General features: G+C 44.1%; 1 long non-coding RNA gene across 1 annotated transcript; it reads left to right on the forward strand.

Moving 5' to 3' along the window:
* The first annotated feature begins 257 nt into the window (after positions 1-257).
* LOC143620890 (uncharacterized) lies at positions 258-8,474 on the forward strand. The gene is made up of 3 exons (XR_013151414.1): positions 258-716; positions 7,854-7,948; positions 8,401-8,474. It is a non-coding gene; the product is annotated as an uncharacterized LOC143620890 (long non-coding RNA).
* Positions 8,475-10,860: the final 2,386 nt, after the last annotated feature.

The raw sequence follows: 10,860 nt of genomic DNA on the forward strand, positions 1-10,860 counted from the left end.
AACGGTGGCTATAAGACTACTACACAGCTCTGATTTCATTCCGCAGCTCCAATTGAAAGGTTCCACAAGTTTAGGTTTATCTATACGTATGAGAAGCTAATTGCATCGTTACTTCATCTTTTTAGTTTGTGTACGATTTAGGTTTATCTATACGTATGAGAGGCTAATTGCATCGTTAGTTCATTGAGGTTAGAGCTTAAAGCCGATTGCATCTGTTAATTCATCAATTTGTGCCTCAGTTAATTAAAGCATATGGAAGAGGATATTATTGCCTCAGTTTATCTTTTTGACCTAACTGATTTTAGCAATGGTTTATCTATATTTTTCCATGTTGATTATAATTAACAATCTAACCTAATATTTTTCATGAATTGAAACCGACGAACTTGTCTTTACCTGGCGTCGTTGTGAGTTTAATTTCATCATTTAGTTTATTTAGTGCTCATTCTTTGATTTTGTGTGTGAGTTGGCTTTTAACGGTAGATGATTTTAAAATTACAGTGGCCGAAGCAGTTGAATACTTCACTTGAGGTCCTGATCCTGAAGTTGCACATGTTATTGTACATAAATTAGAATTAAATCAAAGTGATTATTCACTAATTTGGTTTCGATTGGAGATGCACACCAAGTGCTCGATTAAATGTTTCAACCAAGTTTTCGAGATGTAGATTATTGGCCTCGTTCAAAAGATGCAGATAAGGAAGGAAGTATACTAGGTAAACTAAAATATTTAGCTTAAATCGGACTGGTGATAATTGCATACCATGATATTTGGTATCTTTTTGTTTTCTATTTTAACTTATCTAAACGTTTTTTTTACAATTCTGCATTGCACAGGTGATAAAAGTCTTTTCTAACCATCCCATTCCATTTATACTCATATACTATCTGAAGAAACACTAAGTGACCCGGTGCAGATTATAGATAATCTGGGGGTTAAGTAATGTTTCCCACGAGAATGAGGTCCAACAGAGACGGTTGTTCTTCAGGGGACCTGCAAAACAAACACCGTAAGCTCGTCACTGAGAAGGGGGGGTTCCTCCTTGTGACCACCCTCCGGCGTGAGAATCAGACTAGATTGCTCTGAATATAAGTGTATATTAAGAGATTGCTAGATAACAGGATAGCAGATGATCTTACCATTCCAAGATGTTGGAGTATTTATAGCCGAAGGTAGGTTTCCTAGAAGGTACAGCCGGCTGAATAGTATTCCTGTTCTACCAACAGTGGACTATGCACAGGCCATACTGGTTGGTGGGTAGGTTACGGCCAACAGTAACAAAGTCGGCTGCACTATTCCACCAACTGTAGATTATGCACGTCCCACCTACTGTGGATTGTACGCAGGCCATGCTGGTTGGTGAATAGGTTACGGCCAACAGTAACACTATTCCACCAACTGTAGGCTGCGCATGCCCCACAGTAAGGGTTGGTGAGTAGGCAGCGGCTAATAGTGACAAACAGTACTAGAGGGTGCTCCTCCTCGTACTGTTGTCGGTGAGCTGTCACCCTGTGATTGGCTCATGGGCTGTTCTGGTCAGATTGTCTGTCCTATCCATACCTTGGTAGGTATAGTACAAAAGATCTTTCAGAATCATACAGACTGGCTCATTTTGGCGGGATTGTTCCCGCCTTGCTCATTCCTTCATGTGACTACTGAAGTAGCTATTGTCTTGTGCGTGTAGCCCTGCTGTCTGCGGGTAGCCTTCCCTGATGGCTTGTATCCGCAACTGCGGGAACAGGCGGGGTACTTCACCATTGGGAGGCTTTCCCTGCGTGTACAGCTTGCGTACTGCGCGTAAGGTTCTCTGAGCATGGTGGGTCCTGCGGGAGCAGATGGCCTTTGCGCAGACGTCCCTGTTCAAGGTGAGTCTTGCGGGACCAACTGGGCTCTGCTGGGACCTACCTCTTCAAGTCCCCCCAGTCCAATGTTCTTCTCATGAATGTTTAATAAAGTGAGGTGAACTTTTGAATTTTAAGCAAGGGGTTTTGAAAAGGGTTTTTAGTTTTAAGGTTCTCCGTGGGGATTCTTCCCGCGGGTTTCCTAATGTCACTTGCAAAAATTCCCGATTTTTTTGCTTGATCTTTGGGTATGATGCGGGTAGGTATGTAACCTTCTCGCAAGTCAGGAGCGTTGAGTCTTACTTGTATATAGTCTCCATGGGGTTCTGGTGGTTTTCAACATAGTGATCAATTATGCTAAGACCACCAATTCCATCACGGAGTTTCAAACAATATAATTCTCGACGTTCCCGTTATGCGGGGATGTTATTCCTCTATCCGCAAGCATTGCCCAGAAGATCCTTCTTGGTTTCAATTCTCTGCGGGGCGCTAGGTATGTGAAGGGTTTTGCCTTAACACTACCCGCGCTCGTCTTACGGTTACTTTACTTCCAAGGTACTGGGGTCCATTCCCTGCGGGTGCTAGGTATGTGAAGGGTTTTGCCTTAACACTGTACCCGCACCTGTCTTATAGTTGGCAAGGTATTCTTGGCTTCAATTCCCTGCGGGTGCTAGGTATGTGAAGGGTTTTACCTTAACACTGTACCCGCACCCGGCTTATGGTTACTTGTTTGCCAAGTTAAGGGGTATTTTCCGCTTACTTTTTTGAATCTTTTTGAATTTTTTTGAAATTCGAAGGGTTGGTGGAAAGATAAGAACAGTCCAAACCTCTGAAACGTCGTGCGACGGTTTCTTCTGACTGTGTCAGGACGTGCAGGAAGTTATGGTGGCGTGACAGTACATGGTCATTCCAGACGCTTTTTCAGGCGCGTGGGCGCGATTTTTCGGGCGCGTGGCCGCAAAATTACTGGCACGCGTCCTTTTGACAGCTGTTGCCAGCTTGCTTTTTGCCACGCGTCATAGTTTCATTGCACCTTCGATTTCTCTCTCCTCCGCATTAAATTCACCGCATTAATTGCGATTAGTATATAAAGGGGGTGGAGGATCCTTTCCAATTCACACTTTCACATTTTCTCTTCATCTTTACAGCGATTTCCGGTGAATACTCCTCTATTCAGTCGAGCATTCCCTTGAAATCGTTTTCTTCTTCCTTCTGCAAGATGTCTTCACATGATTTCGAGTCTACAACCGATGATAGGAGTACTGCTGGCGAGTGCCAGTGTGCTCTGCCCGGCGATCAGTACCGGTATGTTGTTAGGAAGTTCATGCTCGATCCTCTCGAGCCTGAGTTTCCTGAACCCCATTAGACCTTGTACGATGCCCCCAGAGGCAAGATCAGGGTTTATGCAGCATTCTTTGTCTATGGGAATCTTAGGTTCCCATTGACAAAGTTTGTTTACCGTGTCCTCGAGAGGCACGGTGTTCATCTGACCGAGTTGCACCCCATGGCGATCGCCAAGATTCGCCACTTCGAGTGGGTGTGCCGGATTTTGGGCATCGAGCCCCATGTGGACCGCCTGATGACCTTCTATACTTGGAGGTGCATCCAGGGGTGGTACACCCTGACAACCCGTATTAAGGGTTTAAAGATTTGCGCGACCGAGCGCAGTCTCTGATCGTGGAAGCGGGAGTTCTTCTACATATCCGCCCGCGCCGTCCCCCTTGCCATGAAGTTTAAAAATGGCCAAGCAATTCCGAGCCTTCACGCCACCAACTACCAGGAGGCGGAATGGTTCTCGAAGATATCCCTGGTCCAATCTCCGGTTTACCGGTTTGCGGAGTCCGGGATGGTGATGTTGGGGATGAGCCGGGTGTGGAAGGTGGCGTCTCAGGTTCCCATCCTTCTCGAATACGGTTTGAACTCTATTCCTTATGTTATGTCTTGTCTTTTTTGCTGATACGAGTTTGTCTTCTAACTGTTTCTTTTCTTTCAGAGGGGAACGATTTGGAGTCGCTCCTGTACCCGCGGGAAGCTGACGGTCCCGCGCGGATGGGTACTCGTGCTCTAGACGAGGGCGAGTTGCCCATCCTGGAACAAACGGCGGATCGGTTTGTGGAGGTCTATCCGCTCGGCCACGAGATCCTGAGACACCGGCGGCCAGGTAAGGCGATATTCTATCCTCAATCCCTCAATGCTGTACCCGCTGCCGGAATTCCTGACATCCCTTCCTCTGAGGAATCCGCAGATGGTCCTTCGCTGGTGCGGAAGAGGAAAGCTGCCGACGGAAAGGGGAAGGAGAAGGTGGCCTCCACAGCCGATCCAGTGCTTCTATCTGACACTGAGTCAGATAGTGAAGAGGTGGCGGGGAACCCCGGTGGTGAGAAGACCACTGCTCCGGAGGCTACGACTGTTGCCTCCGGAGAACCAACGACGACGACGGTGACCGGCATCAAGAGACCGGCTCCATCGGGCTCGTCCCCGCCCGTCCGTACGTTCAGGCTCAAGAAAACCCGTAAGTACAAACGTCCTTATCTTTGTAGATTTATCACTATAAATTTATTGAAACTTATCTTCTTGTGCAGGCGTGGATGTTGACGCATTCCAGGGTGGAGCGCAGAGGAGTACCTCTCCGCCAATGACGGTAGGCTCGGTCAGCCTACCTGAGGCGTCGACCCAGGCGCCTGCGCCTGCATCCGCTGGTCCAGTTGCTCACTCCTTTGAGCCGACTGTTCCAGCCGAGATGACGTCACCGCCGGCCGTGAGTGCGATTTTTACAGCATCCTTCACGGAGCCGGCGGTTACTGTTGTTGCTGACTCCACGGCGGCGACCGCGGCGGATACCATGCCTCCGCCGTCTACTGCGGCGGAAACCGTGCCGCCTCCGCCATCGGCCTCGACGGCCGAACCTTCAGGTACGCGCGAGGCTTCTCGCCAATCTTTGTTACCTTCCCATCTGCCTGACCTTTTGGATGGATTTCCCTTAGGTTCAGGTGATGGGTTCGGTGGCTATCGGCCTGTGATCGACCCTACAGGTGCGTAGGGTTCTTTTGGCCTTTATACATTTTTTTTTTTTTTATCATCTTTTCCTAACTGCTTTGTTTCTTTTGCAGTGTCGGATTCCAATGAAGTGTATGTTCCAAGATGGAACATTCGCCGAGGAACAACCCTTCGCACACCTGTGGAGTGCGTGGACTGGGCTCGCCACGCTGCTCCCCATGGTGCGTTGGGGGAAGCCATGGTTAGCTACCAGGAGGGTAGGCTAACCAACGAGCTTCGGGTTCTCCTGGCCCGGATGCAGCCACGCGTCGAGCTGCTTTGTCGTGAAAACGACAAGTTGAAAGCAGCTCGCGTTAAAGAAGTATCTCAGGCGCGTGCTCTCCGGGAGGAGAACCAAAAACTAACCGCAGTGGCTGCGGAGAAGGATAAGGCCTTCAAGGCCCTCGAGGTTGAGGTTCAAGCGCGACTCGAGGCCCGCTCCAAGGCTGCCCAAGCTGTTAACGAACAGCTTCGGCTAGCTAAGGAGACTGCGAGGAACGCGACCGAGAGGGCCACCAAGGCTGAAGCTGTTGCTGAGCCTCTCCGCCTGGAGAATGAAGAACTTAAAGCCAAATTAGAGGCTCTTCAACAGGCTCATGATGCCTTGGCTATGGAGGATGCGAAGAAGCTTCAAGAGATCCTGGACCAGAGGGGCGTGCTTGCGCACACCGAGCGGAAGCTTAAGGGCGTTGAAGAGGCCGCTGCAAAGGATGTGCTTCTTGCCAATCTTAATAAGAGCGAAGCCGAACGCGCCTGCACCCAAGCTCAAGCCGCCCTTCAAGAAGCTCTGGTTGCCAAGGAATGGCTTCTTCGAGAAGCGTTGCCTCAGGTATTTTAGCTTTGTCTTCACGCTTTCCTTTGTGACAGAAAAGTTTCTTACACTTGTACATTTTCTTTGTAGGTTGTGCATCGGGTCTTTTCAGAGACATCTTACGACGATGCTATGAGCGCAGCCCTCAATGCTTCTCATGAGGATGGGGAACGGACCGGCTTCCTGCTTGGTCTAGGGTTTGCTGAGAAAGGCGTCCCGCCTTCCAACTTCCCTTTGTATAATGTGGATACTGAAACTATTTACGACCAAGCAGTGAACCAGTATGCTGCCTTCCCGCATCCGGTGGTGGAGAAGGTGAATGAAATTGCTGCTGCTGATGATGGGCTTGCTGCCCTTAGAGCTTTCCTTGAACCGCCACACTCTGCTGATGGTGCGGGTCCAAGTGGAAGTGGTCCTGAAGCATGATCCAGAAGATCCCTTTCCACCACTAGCGTAGATATTTGCTTTTGTATTTCTTTTGTATGCGGGTATATACCCAGCAATGTTTGTAATATTCGAGTTTCGATGAAATAAAGAATGTGTTTGTCCTTTTCTTTGTTTATTTTACGCATGTTTACACTTAGCAATTTCTTTAGTACTTAGATAAGTTAACTTTTTGACGTGGTAAATTATAAGTTTATTTTGCTTCCTCTTTCATGATTGTGCGGGTAGGACCGTCACTTGCACTTAGTAGGATGGCTAAACTTACATTTAACCTGCGTGGAAGTTTACCTCATCTTTTCCTTTGAAATTTTCTAAGTGTTCAGAATAAGTTAACCTTTGAACGTGGTAGATGATAGGTTGAAGTTTTGCTTCCTTGTTCGTGATTGTGCGGGTAAGACCGTCACTTGCACTTACAAGGATGGCTAAACTTTACTTACATCTGACCTGCGTGTAGGTTTTCCTTAGAACTTTTTAACATTTTTAGCGTTGTGTTTATGCGGGTTTTGCCGCCTTTCACACGCAACTACTTACTTCTTCACACATTGATGCGGTGAATACCGGCACATGGGAAGTTCATAAGTTAAAGGTAAGGCTATCCACACATTGTGAAAGGAGAATCATTTCCATTAGAAGTGGCTCTTAGGCCTTTTCTTTACAAGTTTGGAATTGATCTACATATAACATTTGCGTAATTGAGCTCCATTCCATGTTCTTTGGATGGGAGTGCCATCGAGCCTTTCGAGCCGGTATGCGCCCTTTCCCAGAACTTGTTTGATAACGTATGGCCCTTCCCAGACCGGGGCCAGCTTTCCTGGGCGTTCTTGGTTCGAAGCCTCGTTGTTACGCAGTATGTAGTCTCCTTCATTGAAGTTGCAGAGTTTTACCCGCGTGTTGTAGTACTTTTGCATTTGTCGTTTGTAATTCTCTTCACGCACTGCGGCTAAGTCTCTGCGTTCCTCGGTTAGCATAAGGTCTAACCGTCTTTCCGCATCATTGTCTTCTGGCTGGATCAAGACCCTTGGTGAGGGTAAACCAATTTCGACCGGGACCATGGCTTCAGTGCCATAAGTGAGACTGAACGGGGTTTCTCCCGTACTGGCCTTCTTCAGCGTTCTGTTTGCCCAAAGGACGTGCGGAAGCTCGTCCACCCAGCCGGATCTGTGTTTCAAGAGTCTTTTCTTTATGCCTTCGACGATGCTTTTATTTGCTCTTTCCACCTCACCATTACCTTGCGGGTGTGCCACTGAGGTAAAGGTGTGGGTGATTTGAAGTTCTTTCAGCCACTGCTATAGCTTCTTGTCAGCAAAGTTGGTGCCATTATCGCTCACCAAATTCTGTGGAAGTCCAAAACGACAAATAATAAATTCCCAAATAAATTTTTTGATATGTTTTGCGGTTGTTTGGGCTAAAGGTTTTGCTTCTATCCACTTGGTGAAGTAGTCGATGGCTACCACTAGGAACTGAACATTTCCTGCTGCTGTGGGAAATGGGCCTGTCACATCGATGGCCCACTTCTGAAATGGCCACGAAGAAGTGACTGGAACAAGTTCATTCTTCGGGCGATGCGTGTTGGGTGCGTAAAGCTGGCAAGACCTGCATTTTCTGGTGTATGCCAGTGCATCCATATGCATCCCCGGCCAAAAGTATCCCGCATTGTTCAGCTTAGCCACAACAGCGCGGGGACCTGCGTGAACTCCACAGATGCCTTCGGATGCAAGAGGTGGTCTTTGTAGAATACAACATTTTGCAGGCAACCCCGCTGGTATATTTTACAGTACTGGTTCCCAAGGTGGCAGCCAAGAAACCACCTTATAGGTCAGCTTGTTTATTTGTTATTGAAGTATTAAATTGTTCTATGTATGCATATAAATAATTATAGTTTTATATATACAACAAATTATATATGGCATGGACATAACTATAAGTTGACTGGACCAAGTCCACCTACAGTCGGGCGTGTTAGGCGACTTAAAATACTATATGTTGTCTACCTTAACACTTAATATCTTTTTATGCGTCTGCATATACCTTTAGCTTCATATTGTCTATTACTTTTCATGCATTGATATGACTATTAAAGTACATTTGTGTACTTAAAGTAATAGGAGGGATTATACAGAGAATTTACACTTTAGATGAGTTCTAATCTATTTTACTTGTTATCGTTTGCTTTTGCTTGATTGTATTGTTAAAAGCTAAAATATAAACCAAATCGATCCATTCACAAATAGAAGTAATTTTTGTTGATTGATTTTGTTTCTTTCCAGTAATTTGAGATGGAATAAGCTGCAAGAAGTCATTCCTCCTTAAATTGGTGAACTGATGTAATTAACAAACCTGTGAGTGTTTTTCAACTTTTTTTGGGCTGAATATAGTTTTTGTTAATTATTTATGATCTATGAGACAAACATTTGATTGCATTACTAAATTCATATGGTTACAATTACATAAGTTTTAATAGCTTCAAAGGGGAAATCCAGTGAGCTTGGTAGAGATGATTCTAAGACAAATGCTTGTCTTCTTGCTGAATATTTTAGTTTTTTAGGTGAATTATCTGTCATAGTAAGTTTTGGTACTTGTGAACTATTTTATCTTCTATGTATGTGTGTGTGTGTGTATATATATAATCTTCTACTTATGAACTATTTGTCTTCTTTCTGATTATATATGTATACATATATCACACACACTCTCTACAAATGCTTGTCTTCTTACTCTTTAGGTACAAACCGATGTTTTTTTGGTTGTTTGTGATTGGACAGGTTTTTACAATAACAGTTTCAAATTTGGGCATTTAATGTAAAATATCTTATACAAATTACTTGTAATCATTTAATTTTCGCTAACTGCCTATGCTGAGGAGCGCTACGTGAATGGCCTGACGTGACTAGAACAAGATCTTGATGCTGATCTCATGCAAACGCGAATAAGTAAGGTGATTTTATTCTGTTCTTGTGTCTTATTGATGTATATTTTAGACTTTGATACAGAAAGCTTTCTTTGCAGATTTTCTAGTGTATATTTTGCAGCAACTGATCTTCAAATTCTCTATACAAGGGTGAGTGTGAATCACCTAATTCTATTAATTTTGTAGCGTTTTTTTTTTCACAGTGGCCTTTATTTCTAAAGTTAGTGTTATGTTTTATTTTATTTTACGCATTCAAACATAGAATTAGGCAAATTTTATCACTAAACGCTCATTTGGTATGAAAAAACTATAGGAAATTGAAGCATCTCCAAACGATGGAATGGTCGAACAGGACCTGGCCCGTGTGAAAACAAAACTAGAGATATATGCCACCTGTGTGTTAGGGTAATTCCGTGTTTAATTTCTATGATAAACTTGCAGAATACTGTGTTTTAACTGTTATGTATGAATGGATATCCAGGTTGCATTTAGGACGAAAGTTTTCCATCCAAACATTAATAGCACCGGTAAAATATTTTAGATATTCTCAAGGAACAAATGGAGCCTAATACTAACATTCTCCAAGGTTTGATCTATAGCTCAATTTCTTCATTTGTTTATCGTTGGAAGAGTTTTAGTTTTAAGTCATCCTGGACTTATTAGAGTTAATAGGTTTGGTTTAATGTGTGATGGTATGTAGTATGTGTGTTGGCAGGTATTGCTTTCCATCTTAAACCCGGATGACCAGTTGGTGCGATATGTACATGATTGACAGGTTCAAATACGAAGCTACTACTTGTAACCGGATACGTAAGAATGCAAGTGGCTGATATTCAAAAGTATAATAGTTTTTTTTTTATTTTTTTTGTTTATCTAGAACAACATTTTGTTAATATTGAGCATCTTTTATATAACACTTGTGTGCATCTTAATTTATATGATTATGTAACTATATGTGTATAACACACATTAAATAAATTCAGTAGAATTTTTTGCAAAACAAATTCTCGAATTGCGACAAAAATCCGTCGCAAAAGTCACAACAATGATCGGAAAATTTGCGACCGCAGCAGGGGTCGGAAGACTTGCGACTGCAACAGAGGTCGGAAGACTTGCGACTGCAATAGAGGTCGGAAGATTTGCGACCGTAGCAGGGGTCGCAAAATTTGCGACTGAAGTAGGGGTCGTAAGATTTACAACGGACGGTTGGTTGCAAATGTAACGGCGGTTGCAAAATGGTCGCAACAGAGCAACAGCGACCAACATTTTTCCCACGGCAGTTTTGGTTGCAAAACGGTCGCAACAAATCAATTGCGACTGTTTTGCGACCGGAAACGTGGTCGTAAATGCTTAGTTTTCTAGTAGTGATCCAACATACTTGATAGTTGGATGAACAAACCTTGAACTGCCTTATTAACAGGCAATATGTTTGATAAGCTCATTAGTTGTATCTTACTCCAACCAGCACATGGGCAAAATTTGGTTTGAATGAACTAAAAATTTTGAACCGGTGCATGTCCACGTCTACGCGAATGCCTAAATAAAGGTTAGAAAGTAGAGAAGATAACTCTCAAAATAGTGTTTCCTTCAAGGAAACCAAGAGATTGTGGTCTCACAGGTAAACATCGACTTCGTATTGGGAACTATCGAACCGGTTTCAGTGAGTTGGGCTTAACCGAGAGTTCGAGTTATGATCAAACTCGTTCTAATATTAAGGAATAAATAAACATGTTGGTTTATCTATATAAGAATGTTAAATAAAGATAGTTTGTAGTTGAGTTCGAGTAGAATTACGAGTTATCTAGTTCTCATATATACT

The sequence above is a fragment of the Bidens hawaiensis genome, unplaced genomic scaffold, assembly GCF_021521415.1.
Source record: "Bidens hawaiensis isolate Kalapana, Puna unplaced genomic scaffold, B.hawaiensis_p1.1 tig00002735_1, whole genome shotgun sequence".
Classification (NCBI taxonomy): Eukaryota; Viridiplantae; Streptophyta; class Magnoliopsida; order Asterales; family Asteraceae; genus Bidens; species Bidens hawaiensis.